We start from the raw sequence: 13,544 nt of genomic DNA, 5'->3' as shown, positions 1-13,544 counted from the left end.
TTGCTACAAACTTGTGAAATTGTCTCATTTTCCCTGTTCAATAGGGGCAGAATGATGTATATTTGCTCAGCTAGCGTATCAAACCACTGGCAAACATACGTTACAGGAATGCCACGGCATTTGGAAACATAATCCAAACTGCAATTTCAGCAGGGTTTCCAAAGTGTTTTAGTGGCCTTCAATAAATTGTACCTCCGGCACACTTTCCGTGTAGGACGAGGTCTGACCAAAATTCCCCGTGTCCCTTCGGGTGTGGGTGGGGAGGGTGTTTCGAGATTGCTATTGTCTGACACCACTGCAAGGTTCTTTCATCTCATTATTCTTATTGTGTGGCATCATTATTATGATTGTAAATAAACATTGAGGCTCGGGACAGGAACACACACGCAAAATGCGGATTTGACTTTCACCTGTCGGTAAGTCTATGACTGGAGAAAGAGACCGCCACAGAAAGACTCACTGGGAGCCCTGGCTGGAGTCAATAGTGCAGCTGGAGGGCGGCCACGTGTCGCCTGTCACTCAGCCGCCTCCCGGCGAGTGCATTGGTCGGCGGCGCACGTCCGCCCGCTCCCCCCCGCCACCGCCACTCTCCCTCCCTCCGAAGACTGAGTTTAAAGCGGTGATTAATGAGGGCAATTACTCATCGGCTGCCTCAGGACAAACGGGCCTGTGATTACGCCCATCGGCGCCCCACGGTGCGCTCCAAAGAATAGAACTCGTTGGCTATTTTGCTACCATGCACACACAATGATATCGGCGCATTGTCAGGCGGCGCTCTTGCTGGGAAGTGCAAGCGTTTCTCGGGTTTGATGTTTACACGCTGTAATTTCCTGGGGTCAAATGCTGTGAACCCTCCCTTATCTAACCCGGGGCCCGTTCCCCCGGCCTTACTGTTCGGTCAGATCCTCGTGTGTCCCCTTTGCAAAGACCCAGGGTATTCCGCCAGCAACTTTTCAATCCGATTGTTACACAATCGCTGTATGACCATCAATCATTTCCCCAATACTAAAGCCTCCCAAATGCATTGTGCAGGCGTTGATTATAGTAATTCTCTCTCTATATATTTTACAATAGTCTACAAAGATTTCTTTTTAGTAAAGCGAGGGGTGGGAGCGAGATCTGGAACCAAATGTGTCCGACAACGCTCCCAAATAGACCAATAGAGAGAAAAAAAGAGAACAGGTCGAGCAACTGATACCACCCTGTGCAACACTGACCTCAGGGAGTGCATATTCTTCAGGCACCGACTTAATGGGGCTGTGGGTCATTTTGTTTTAGTTCCAATAAGATTATAGCCTGCATGCACCTGCCCAGCATAGCTGTGAATGGAATTCCGACTATCTGCTACTTCCAAGGCAACATTTCACTAGTCCTGAAATTCTCCTTTTAACACCAGCAGTTTGTTAACGTTGGTGCAACCAATGGAGAAAGCGCCCTTGCTCAGACACTGCCTCACATGTTTTAAACAAGTCTCTTTGAGCCGCCCGCTCTATTCGGCTGATCATTGCTCTTGCTAAGGAACCAAATAACAGTTGGGAGAATTTCTATATTAAACTCTGCAGATCCGATAAGCAGGGTGATGGTAATGCAAATGCACAAAACCGGGTTCAGGACATTCCTCGCTGTTCTATTGGGCGCATGTCAAAGGGCAGGTCCAGCTAGCTGTGTGTGTGTGTGTCACAGAGTTGGTCATTGGGCCCAAGCAGTCCGTTCTCTTGGCTTAATTTGAAAAGGGGTCACGGTAGGGATTTACAACCAGGTGCAAGCTCGCTCATTTGTTCGTTCGTTTTAGTATTGGGTATTCATGGGACAAGAGGTGTCGGAACACTTCAGATTACATATTGTGACCAAAGATCACTCTCAGCAGGGTGTCCATAGTGAACTCTTTGAGGCACGCAGTCGTCTTGTTAAATTGCTTTCAGTAAAACTAGGGTCTTACTGTTCAAACCATAGACCAATGTATTTCCATCGGCTTCCTGCAAGCCTTTTAGGATGTAAGTAGAACCCTCTCCCTTTCGAGATTTATTATCTACTCGAGGTTACCCGTCCCAACTGTAATCAATCTTTACAAGTCGTTTTCCACCTCAGATTAGCACCCCCTGTGCCATGTTTGAACTATACTCAAAGCTGGAGCGAGTATTGTGAGTAAAATAATATACATTCATACAGCGTTTGACCCTGCCGCACGGACCCGCTCCCCACAATTTATTAATCACCAGAATCTTGACGATCCTTGTGTGACCCTTCATAGGATACTCACATTGGGACTTAAGCATCTATTTCACCAACAGGAAACAATGCTGAAATACTAATTTTGGGCAATCAATCTAAGGGTGTTCACTGAAATGTTACATAAAGGTGAGAATTTATATACTAACCCCTTAATAAGAATATCATTATTATCATTCGGTAGTGAGAGACAATCATGTTTCACTGAAGATTACTTAAATTGGGAGTCAGAACAGCTTTCACTGCAATTGAAGTAACTCGATTCTAAACAAGCACCTTGGAATATGGGCAATCCATTTAGCCACGGGGATATAATCCTGATTATATATTTCCTGTACAGAGCCTTGGTGAGACCACACCCGGAGTTTGTGCACAATTTTGGTCTCCTTTTTCGAGAAAGCAGTTGACGCGACCCGTTCCTGGGAAGAAGGTCTTAACCTATGGATAAAGGGTGAACAGGTTGGGGCTTAGACTCATTGGAGTTTAGAAGAATGAGAGACGATCTTACAGAAACATTCTGTGGAGATTGGTCAGAATCACACATTGCAGAAGAAGCCCTTCGAGTCTGCACGTGACACATGTAAAACTGCTGACCTACCAACCTAATCTCATTTACCAGCACTGGCCCATGGTCTTGAATGTTATGATGTGTCAAGTGCTCATCCAGGTACTTTTTAAAGGATATGAGGCAACCCGCCTATACCACCCTGCCAGGCGGTGCATTCCAGACCGTCATCACCCTCCGTGTAAAAAACATTTCCTCACATCCCCCCTAAAACATCTGCCCCTCACCTTGAATTTGTGTCCCCTCCTAACTGGCCCTTCAACTAAGGGGAACAGCTTCTCCCAACCCACCCTGTTCATACCCCTCATAATCTTGTACACCTCAATCAGGTCATCCCTCAGTAGATCAGGTCACCCTCCGTCTTTTCTGCTCCAACGAAAATAATCCAAGTCTATCCAGCCTCTCTTCATAACTTAAATGTTCCATCCCAGGCACATTCATGCACATTTATGGGTGGCACCGTGGTTAGCACTGCTGCCTTACAGCTCCAGGGCCTTAATTTCAATTACGGCCTATCTGTGTGGTGTTTGCACTTTCTCCCCGTGGCTGCATGGGTTTCCCCTGGGTGCTATGATTTCCTCCCACAGATGTGCAGGTTAGGTGGAATGGCCATGTTAAATTGCCCCTTCGTGTCCAAAAAGTTAGGTGGGGTTACTGGGTTATGGGGATAGGGTAGAGACATGGGCTTAAGTAGGGTGCTCTTTCCAAGGGCCCGTGCATTCTCAATGGGCCAAATATCCTCCTTCTGCACTGTAAATTGTATGATTCTATGATAACATAGGGTGCATACTGGGAAGATATTTCCTCTGAGGACAGAGTTTAAGAATGGTCTCATTTTTAATAAGGGGATCATGATTTTATTCCCCCACTCTCAGTGGGTCATGGAATTCTCTTCCTCAGAAAGCAGTGCAGGCTGAGCCTTTGAAATTATTCAAGGCCGAGTTAGATTTTTACAAATTTAAGAACAGGTTTAATGGGCTGAATGGCCTGCTCTTGCTCCTAAATCCTATGTTACTATGTTCCTATTACCTATTTTAGGTCGTGTTGATGTAAACAACAAAGAATAACAAGGTTTGCTTGAATGATGCGAGCGATTGCCTGCAATTGGAGTCATATTAATGTATGTAGAAGAGTTATACTTGCAGGTAACGCATGAGGTGAAAGATTTAGGGTTGATCCAGTTATTTTGAATCACATTTAGTAACATTTACTCTGAATTTCTTTCTCAGTTAGTCCAATTTCAATTAACTGTTTAACCTTCCAAAATTGTAGGGAACTCAAATGCTTTTCATTCAAGTGGGTAAAAGAGCAAAATGTCGATTCATTCAGAATAGATAATGTACTCGGCCGGATGTGACCGGAGAAATGGTTCTCATTGCTTCTTGGCGCGTAAAAAGGCTAAGTGTTATTTAGAAATTTAAAAATAGCCACCCTGTTCATGTTCACCTCTTTAGACCAAGGTTCATGCACAGCTTCTCTTAGGTGCATCCCGAAGTGGGGATGTTCCTCACGTGTTGGTCCGATTGGATAGAATGCTCCTGTGATGCTTCAGCCAAGTCGGTTACTCATTTTCTCTTAACAATGGGGAAAATACAGAGAATAACGGTTTTCGCAATAACGGTTAAATAGTATGGCGATTGGGAGCACTTTGGGATGAGCGGTAACAAATTGTTGCCAATTCAATTTATTAACAATCAACACTTCCGAAAGGTCATTTCTGTCATAGATCCGAAAAAGACCTATTTCAGAGTAAGCTCGACTGAGCCGTCACCAAGGAGAATGGCCTTTTGCAGGTTATCTTTGACCACTCTTTAAAAATAGTTTACATGTTTATTAATTCGGTGTCTTTTGTTAAGTAATTTCGTTTAAAAATAACAAATAGCCTGTATGCGAGCTTGATGTACCTCAAATTAACTTGGCAGCTCGTAATGCTGAAATGAAGCCAAAATATATTGACTTTACTTTTCCAATTGTCCATCTACCTGAACACTGGAACGATCTTTGGAGGAAATATGACAACTAAGCATTTTAATTTAACATCCTGTTTGGTTTTGCTTTTTATCTGGATGACTATGTATGGAAACTTTAAAAATAAACTTTATCTAAATAAATAAAATGACGTAAATATTGTTTGTTTTCCGAGTTGTTCATTAAAGGGAGGGGCTAAATTATTCACTTCCGATACAAACATGCTGCATGACTTGTTCAAATACACGTTAGGTAGGCAGCTTTTTGAGCTTATTTACCTCATGAAACTTCAGTACTGATTTCAGAGTCAGATTTCTGTTCCTCCAAAACACATAGTTTATCTGAAATAGTCAAGCAGTAAGTCATTGGGATGACATCTCTGATGAGAAAATGATTTTTACTCCACAAGGAGCTAATAAAGTTTAGTATATAACATATATATACAACATAATTCTAGTTCTATTACTCTTTTGTACATTTACTGTTTTCATTCATTTAGTTTAACACTTAAAGCCTAAAAGAAAGTCCAGTGTTCGAGCTCGTTGATCACCCTTCAAGTATAAGGTGGAGCCATGAAAACATTGCATATAAGCTAAAAAATAAGAGTTCTGTGTTTTATGTTCTGGGTGCTATACTATTTTGCCTAGATATTGGATCAATGGGGATATCTCCAGAACATACCGTCTCCCATTAACAGTCAGAGATGAAGACTAGTACTATGCTGAATGATTAAGTCCAACTGGCTTTGTGGGAGCCTTATCCAGACATTTGTCAGCACCTTCAGGAAAATAGGATGCTTAGATATGATGGTTGTGGGCGTGTTTGGGAAAGGTGGCAAAAGTCCTGAAGTATTTTCTTTGCAGTGAAATAGTATTTTAAAAATCACATCTAAGTCCATCAAGTAAAATATCTTGTATTAATTTTGAATTGTATATGTATACAAAATGTTTTAAATATGTCAATATTTTATTCTTTCCCTTGCCAGTTATCTTCTCTGTAGTGGCTGCAGACATTGGCCCTCACAGAGTTACCTGGAAGTTACTTTGGAGGAGAACCTGCAGAGGATAAAGCAAAGTAATGGTAACAGAGCTGTGTAACTTACCCAATTAAGATTTTTGTAAGTCCAATTTACCATGTAGAAGGCAGAGTAAATGGAATAAAAATCAAACCAGTCCCAAATTATTTTCCATGTCTTGCAGTTATTTAAGGCAAACATGGATAATAAATGGAGTGCTCATCAATTTGTGAACAGGTACATTGAGGAGATAACATTGGGTGCCTTGGGTTGCAGGTCTAACAATTATATTTATTTCAAATAGGTTAATAGCTCAGTAGGTTAGTTCTGTGGATCTGTTACTTTCCTATATGTCAAGGTAGCCACTGATTGCATCCATATTGCTATTTGGACACATGAGCACAATTAATGCTGCTGTATGAACTGCAAGGACTTTTACTCTATCAATATGCAGTTGGTATGTGCCACAAGTGTAGAAGAATACTGATGAATGAATGCTCCCTTGACCCCTTGAATAATGCCTCAGTGCCTCCATTATTTGAAGAACAAGGAAAAGTTAAAGATATGCAGCTAAGAGGCTTTTGGTACCATCTGGAATAATGGTTCATGAAATCTTTGGAAGTATCACAAGCAGAGACATTGAACATCTGAATATATTTTCATCCAGAATTTCTCAAGAGAAAATAATGCAGAACATGACAATTCTGTTCCATTAAGTATTTTATTTTATTTTCATGTACTAAATGATCTGTTTGAGCTGCACACAGAAAAATACTTTTCACAGTACCTCGGTACACGTGACAATAAACAAATCCAACCAAATTAACATGGTGAGTTGTCCTGATGCCTTCCCCTTGAGCCTGCTATATGAAACTGGTGTGGAGCATCTAATTTATCAATGTTTCTCTTATTGCTAGCTGGCAGGGATTGTGTACAATATGCTGTGGGCTCCAAGTGCACCTGAATCTGAATGAGACACATGCAGTGCTGTCAGTGGGATCCTCCTTCTCAATGCTTGGTGAATATCAGTGGTGGTGGCATGAAGCCTTTGGTTTCCATTAATTATCACTTAAGTGCTTCAATAGGGTGGATAGCCCCTACCCACCACCCTCTTGCCCGATTGAATGTCTCCAGCCAGGAAAACCCATCACTGGAGAGGACATTAAATTTCACACTCGGAACCTGCTGTGTAGTTCCTCACATTTAGTTCTTGAATTTGTGTGACAAATCTACGAAGTCCCTTGGGAGCCTTTCAAATTCTTTTTTACTTTTTTCTTTTGTTTAATAAATTTAGAGTACCCAATTCTTTTTTTCCAATTAGGAGGCAATTGGGCGTGACCAATCCACCTAGCCTGCACATCTTTTGGGTTGTGGGGGCGAAACCCACACAAACACGGGGAGAATGTGCAAACTCCACACAGACAGTGACCCAGAGCAAGGATTGAACCTGGGACCTCGGCACCGTGAGGCAGCAGGGCTAATCCACTGCGCCACCATGCTGCCCCCTTTCTTACCTTTTTCAACATCAAGTCGATGTACATCACAAATTTTATTTTCCTTTGTACAGTACTTTGTACTTTCCTGCATTGAATTTAATCTGGCATTATCTCACATATATATTTTGTTGAACTCATTCTTCCTCTTTCACTTGCACTGCCTCTCCTAGTTTAGTATTGTATAAAAATCTGAGCAACTTGTGTGGCGTTTCTGAATCCAAGTCATAGATATAAATTGAAAAGAGGAGTGGTCCTTGGGGCAATTTACTCAGCAACCCCCCCCCCCCCCCCCCCCCAACCTCGACAGTCCTCTAATATTCAGTCAATATCTTATCCACTTCTGAGATTTACCCTGACCCTCCAATATTTGACCTTAACTAATAGCTTTTCATGTAGAACTTAATCAAATCTGTTTTGCAAGTATACCATGCCTGAGGGTTTAGCACAGTCCACTCGGGTTGTCATTCCCTCAGAGAAATCAAAGAGTTTGTCAGACATATTGTGATTGCTATTTACCAGGCACCTTTACTCCTGATGATCAATTATATTATTTTACAAAGTATTGAGTCGGTGACTGGGTATGAAATTACTTTTTTTGCAAATGTATTTCACTGCATTAGCCTGATTCACAATTTTTTAGTACATCTCCAATGACTGTTTGCTCCTTCATAACAGCTGTGAATGCATTGAAAGTCTTTTCCCTAGTTCATCTCAGCTCTGGGATGAACACCATCTAATCCCAAGATTTATTTGAATCCTTTCATCTTGTCTGGAATTTCATCTCAATTATGGCAAAGTCCAATTTTCTTCCTTCTTTTTGCTCGGGATTACAAGCCATTCATAACTTTCTATGTGAATCATCACTGTTGATGTTCTTCACAGTTTCAATCCTCAGCATCTTTTAATGTTCTCAACTCTCAACTTGATATTGTAGAATTTTTTTTTTGTTATATTTGCACCTACAGATACCACATTTTTAAATCTTGCTTTCTCTTTCATCACTTGGTCGATGTATATCTATATAATCAAACATTATCCCAGCAAACCTATTTACTTTGTCCTTGACTGTCCAGTGAACCTATTTACTTTGTCCTTGCATGATTTCAATAAGTAATTTTTAGATCCCCAACAAGTGTCGCTGCATGCTGAGATTCTACCTTTTCTGTCTCTGATGTTGCAAAGGATGGGTCTGGTCATGTGCATGGCACACTCCATTCAGATGGACCATGATATGCAGATGTGGGTGTGGGAGGTGTGGGGATGGGGTGGAGGTGTGGGCTTGGGTGGGATGCTCTTTCCAAGGGCCGGTGCAGACTCGATAGGCCAAATGGCCTCCTTCTGCACTGTAAATTGTATGTGTGAACTGTCCCTAATGGAGAGATTTATGCAGTAAAGCACCTTTGATCACTAGTCCACACACAATGTTCCTCATGGCCATATAGGAAAAGGAAATGGTGGATCCTACCAGATTGTTCCCTGAGCAAACTGTCCAAGTCATTTGGTAGAATGGCTTATTGCCAACACACACAAGATGTAGCTTGGCTGGTGGTGAGCAGGGTCCTCTCCATGAGACCCTTTCTGCTTGCCCAGAATTTCATATGCTCTCCACACTGCCCTCGAGGCAGTTGCAGTGAGGAAGATACTGTTGTCCACCACATAGGTGGGGAGGTGAGTATGGAGATGACACAAAGAGGGGTATAGACAGTGAGTGGGCAAAAACTAGGCAAAGGGAATATAATGTAGAGGAATGTGAAGTTATGCACTTTGGCGGGAAGAATAAAGGAGCTGAATATTATTTAAGTGGAAAAAGACTGCAGAAAGCTGCGACACAGATAATTGTGTGTATGGGGGTGGGGGGGGGGGGGGGTCCCTTGCGCATAAATCATAAAAAACTAGCCTGCAAGTTCAGCAGGTGATGGGGAAGGCCAATGGAATGTTGGCTTTTATTTCAAAGGGAATGAACTATAAAACTATGCAAGTCACTAGTTAGACCACACCTGGAATAATGTGAACAGTTTTGGCCCCCTTATCAATAGAAAGCTATATTGGCCTTGGACCACAGTTCAGAGAAGGTTCACCTGGTTGATCCAGGGGGTGGAGGGAGACGATTAGGGATTTATTGCAAGTGCATAAAAAAACAGGTCATACTGGGTGTTGGGAGGAACGAGGATCTGTGCCATTAGCTAGTTTTTGAAATAAACCTGGATTAAGGAAAAGACTCGTTTCAGATTCACCCTTTCCTCAGTGTGTGCAGTGAGATTAACACCTCTCAGCCTGTTCATCCTCCCCTGATAGGTTGAACCTTTCATTTCTGAAGTTTCTAATTCCTTTACTTGTTCCACTACTTCCATTTTTATTTTGCACCACCAAGTCTTTTGTTATTTAATTTTCCCTGCCTTGCTCCTCAACACAGCGCTATCGCTTTGTTCCCTTCCCTGCTTTCCCTGCCCCCTGTACTCACTTTTAATCTGCTACTTCTCAAAGTGTTTCCTGTTTTGATGGGAGGTCATTACCTGAAGTACTGCAGAGAAGGATTGAATGCTACTGATCCTGTTCAAAATTACAGCATTATGTGTTTGCATCTTTGGGCCTTTCTATCCCGGTTGCTATGTGGAATCATCAGTGAGCAGAATTGGGAGACGTGGCAAGGTGCAGTTCCATGATGCTAAGCTCCCCTTACACGTCATGAACTGAAGATAGGCCCTTTGAGGCTTGCGTTCAGCTCATTGATTTGCACTGCTTTTAAATGGATCTGTCATCAATTTTTAATTATAGGAGCCCCACCAACTCTATTACCTGCCACACTGCTCACATCCCTGCACTCCGACATTGTTAACGCTCCCCACACCCCCGACATTGCCCACCCCTCCAGACACTGATCATGACCCCACTCCAAAATTGCTCACCCTCCCCACACTTCCGACACCCTTTTTCCCCTAAACTGCTCATTCCCAACAGTGCTTGCTCCCCAAAACTGCTCACCCCTCCTACTGACTGTTCATCCACTCCCAACACTGCTCACACTGCTTTGATACTGACTACCTCCTCCCAAATTCCCAACACTGCTCACTCTCTCCCAAACCCTGATACTGCTTGCAGAGATGCACACTACTGACACTGGTCACCCTCCACTTCCTGACACTTTAGATGCGCAACATTGCTCACTCCCCTGAGACTCCTCCTACCCCATTGACAGCTCACTTCCCAACACTGCTCACTCCTCCACACTCCTTTTCAAGTGTGTGCTGGACCAGTGAGAAACTCCCCAAAACATGATTGTGTGGCTGAATACAGGTCTGCCCTTGCCCAAAAGGCTAGCCAGAAACACCCTGCCAAACTCGCCCAAAATTTAGTCATTTTCTGGGGGAATCTTGCCCATAGTCTGAACATGAACGTTTGGAAGTTTCATGACCAACAATATCGCTTCCAACTTTTTTCCAGTTAGAGCACGGTGGCCAGGGACCTGGGTTCAATTCCAGCCTTGGGTGACTGTGTGGAGTTTGCACTTTCTCCCTGTGTCTGCGTGGGTTTCCTCTGGGTGCTTCCGTTTTCTCCCACAGTCCAAAGCTGTGCAGGTTAGGGAGAGTTATGGTGTTATGGGGATAGGGCAGGGGAGTGGGTCGAGATGTTTCGAAGGTTGGTACAGACTCGAAGGGCCAAATGGACTCCTTCTGCAATGTAAGCGTCCTCGGGATTCTATGGATTCAATAGAGTTTACAACGGTAAATGATTGTTTCCTTTTACTAAGATCAGGGAATGATTTGCAAGCATAACAGTGGACTGCTTAAAGAGGTTTCTGAAAAAAATTAACCAATTTCTCCTTTCTGTCATGCTATTTCTCTTCACCCTCAGAAAATAGGACTCATGAAGACTTCTAAACTGCGTTTGGCCTCAAACTTCAAACACTTTTCTCAAATTTTCCATATTGCCTATGTTCTCTGAAGTGGAATTCTCCAGCCATTCTCTGATGGCAGGACTCCCTGCTCCTGCTGGCAATCCCCTCATCCATAGGTTTCCTGACAGTGTGGGGTGACTTCAATTGGAATTCCCATTGACAGCGGCGGGATCAGAGAATCCCCTTACCAGCAAATGGCGTGCTGCCTATCGCCGCTGAGAAACACACGACTGGGAGGCCGGAGAATCCCACGCCTGGTTTATTTATTACAAAATCATACCCAGTGGAACTGATTTTGGCCATAAGGCAATGTCTTCAGGGTAGGTTTCTTCCCTCACTTCAGCTGCAGAACAATGAGCTTGGGCGGTAACTTGTTCTTCCATTCCAATTTCAGAGATCACGGGCGAGATTCTCCGACCCCCCTGCCGGGTCGGAGAATCGCCGGGGACTGGCATGAATCCCGCCCCCGCCGGGTGCCGAATTCGCCGGGGGCGGGAATCGCGCCGCGCCGCGCCGGTTGGCGCCCCCCCCCCCGCGATTCTCCGGCCCGGATGGGCCAAAGTCCCGCCGCTAAAATACCTGTCCCACCGGCGTAGATTAAACCACCTACCTTACCGGCGGGACAAGGCGGCGCGGGTGGGCTCCGGGGTCCTGGTGGTGGCAGTGGGCGATCTGGCCCCGGAGGGTGCCCCCACGGTGGCCTGGCCCGCGATCGGAGCCCACCGATCCGCGGGCGGGCCTGTGCCGTGGGGGCACTCTTTTCCTTCCGCCTTCGCCACGATCTCCACCTTGGCGGAGGGGGAAGAGACTCCCTCCACTGCGCATGCGCAGGAATGCCGTCAGCGGCCGCTAACGCTCCCGCGCATGCGCCGCCCGGAGATGTCATTTCCGAGCCAGCTGGCGGGGCACCAAAGGCCTTTTCTGCCAGCTGGCGGGGCGGAAATTCATCCGGCGCCGGCCTAGCCCCTTAAGGTTGGGGCTCGGCCCCCCAAGATGTGGAGCATTCCGCACCTTTGGGGTGGCGCGATGCCCGACTGATTTGCACCGTTTTGGGCGCCAGTCGGCGGACATCGCGCCGATACCGGAGAATTTCGCCCCAGTTCTTCTTGTTCAAATTTTCCAGGCGATGTGTCGGCAGGTTGAAGTCATCAGACTGAAACCTTTGGTGGATGTTGTTGATGAAGATGAAAGTATAGTTTGGGCACTGCTCAATACTTCAAATCTTTTAAAGTAAATGCCAAACTGTCTTTTTGCCCAGCGTCGTCCTCTTGCCTCGCATTCAACTTCCTGCCTTTTTGACTGGCAGATTCGATGGCCGGAATTCTCCGAGCCCACGCCGGGTCGGAGAATTGCCCGTGACACCGGATATTCCAGCCACGCCGCTCTGACGCCGGGACGTGATTCTCCGACGACCGGAGAATGGGCAGCAGTTGCGTGCATGCGAGCGACGTGGCACCGGTTGCGGGCCCTTGAAAATGGCCACCACGGCGATTCTCCGCGGTCGACCGGCCGTGTTCCCGCCGAGTTTCGCCGCCGTGGTTCCAACCTGGTACCACCTGGTGGGAGCTCGGCCCCACGGCTGCAGTGGACGTCCTGGTGGGGGGGGGATCAGACTCCGGGGGGGGGGGGGGCCTGCACGACGGCCAGGGCCGTGATTGGGCGCTACCGATCGGCGGGTGCACACGATCTGGAGGGGGCCTACCTCTTTCCACGTGGGCCCGCTGTGTCGCTAAGCCATGGTGCGCGGCGCCGGCATGGAAACGGGCACCACACGCATGCGCCAGCGTGGAAACAGTCACCATGCGCATGCGCAGATCCGCGCCAGCATTGCAGGGCCGCGTATCGGTGCCGGAGCAGCACGCAGAACTCCGGCGCCGTGCTGACCCCTTGTGGCCCACTGAATCGCTGGGCCAAGAGGCCCGTTGACGTCGGCATGAAACACTCCAGTGTTTACGCCGGCATCAACACTTGGCAGGGATTTTGGAGAATCCCGGCCATAGTATCTCTTCATATTGAGGGATCTATTCTTGATTTCAACAAATATGAATTTTTAGAAAGCGCAGGATTCTTTGCCATCCTCATCCCTGGCCAGGGGGTTGCGTTGACCCTGCAGATCACAGGTGTGCTAGTGGTGGCTCGCTCACAGGCTGCCTGGCTGCTGCTGGGTCTCAGCCTGGGCTTTGCTCTTGTCCTAACCGGTCCGGTTGCCACCAGCCCTCTCACTCTCAGCCCTGGCCTCTTGTCGAGTCGCCCCACTGGCTGCTGCTCTCGGAAACCACAACGTTGGTGCGGGCCTGACCCTCACACCTACCGACTGCTCAGCTATCACTCGCTTCGACGGGCCTCAAGACTCAACGGCTGCATATGGTCCTGGCT

Source organism: Scyliorhinus torazame, chromosome 10 (genome assembly GCF_047496885.1).
Source record: "Scyliorhinus torazame isolate Kashiwa2021f chromosome 10, sScyTor2.1, whole genome shotgun sequence".
Taxonomy (NCBI): Eukaryota; Metazoa; Chordata; class Chondrichthyes; order Carcharhiniformes; family Scyliorhinidae; genus Scyliorhinus; species Scyliorhinus torazame.
Note: the sequence above shows the minus strand (reverse complement) of the source record.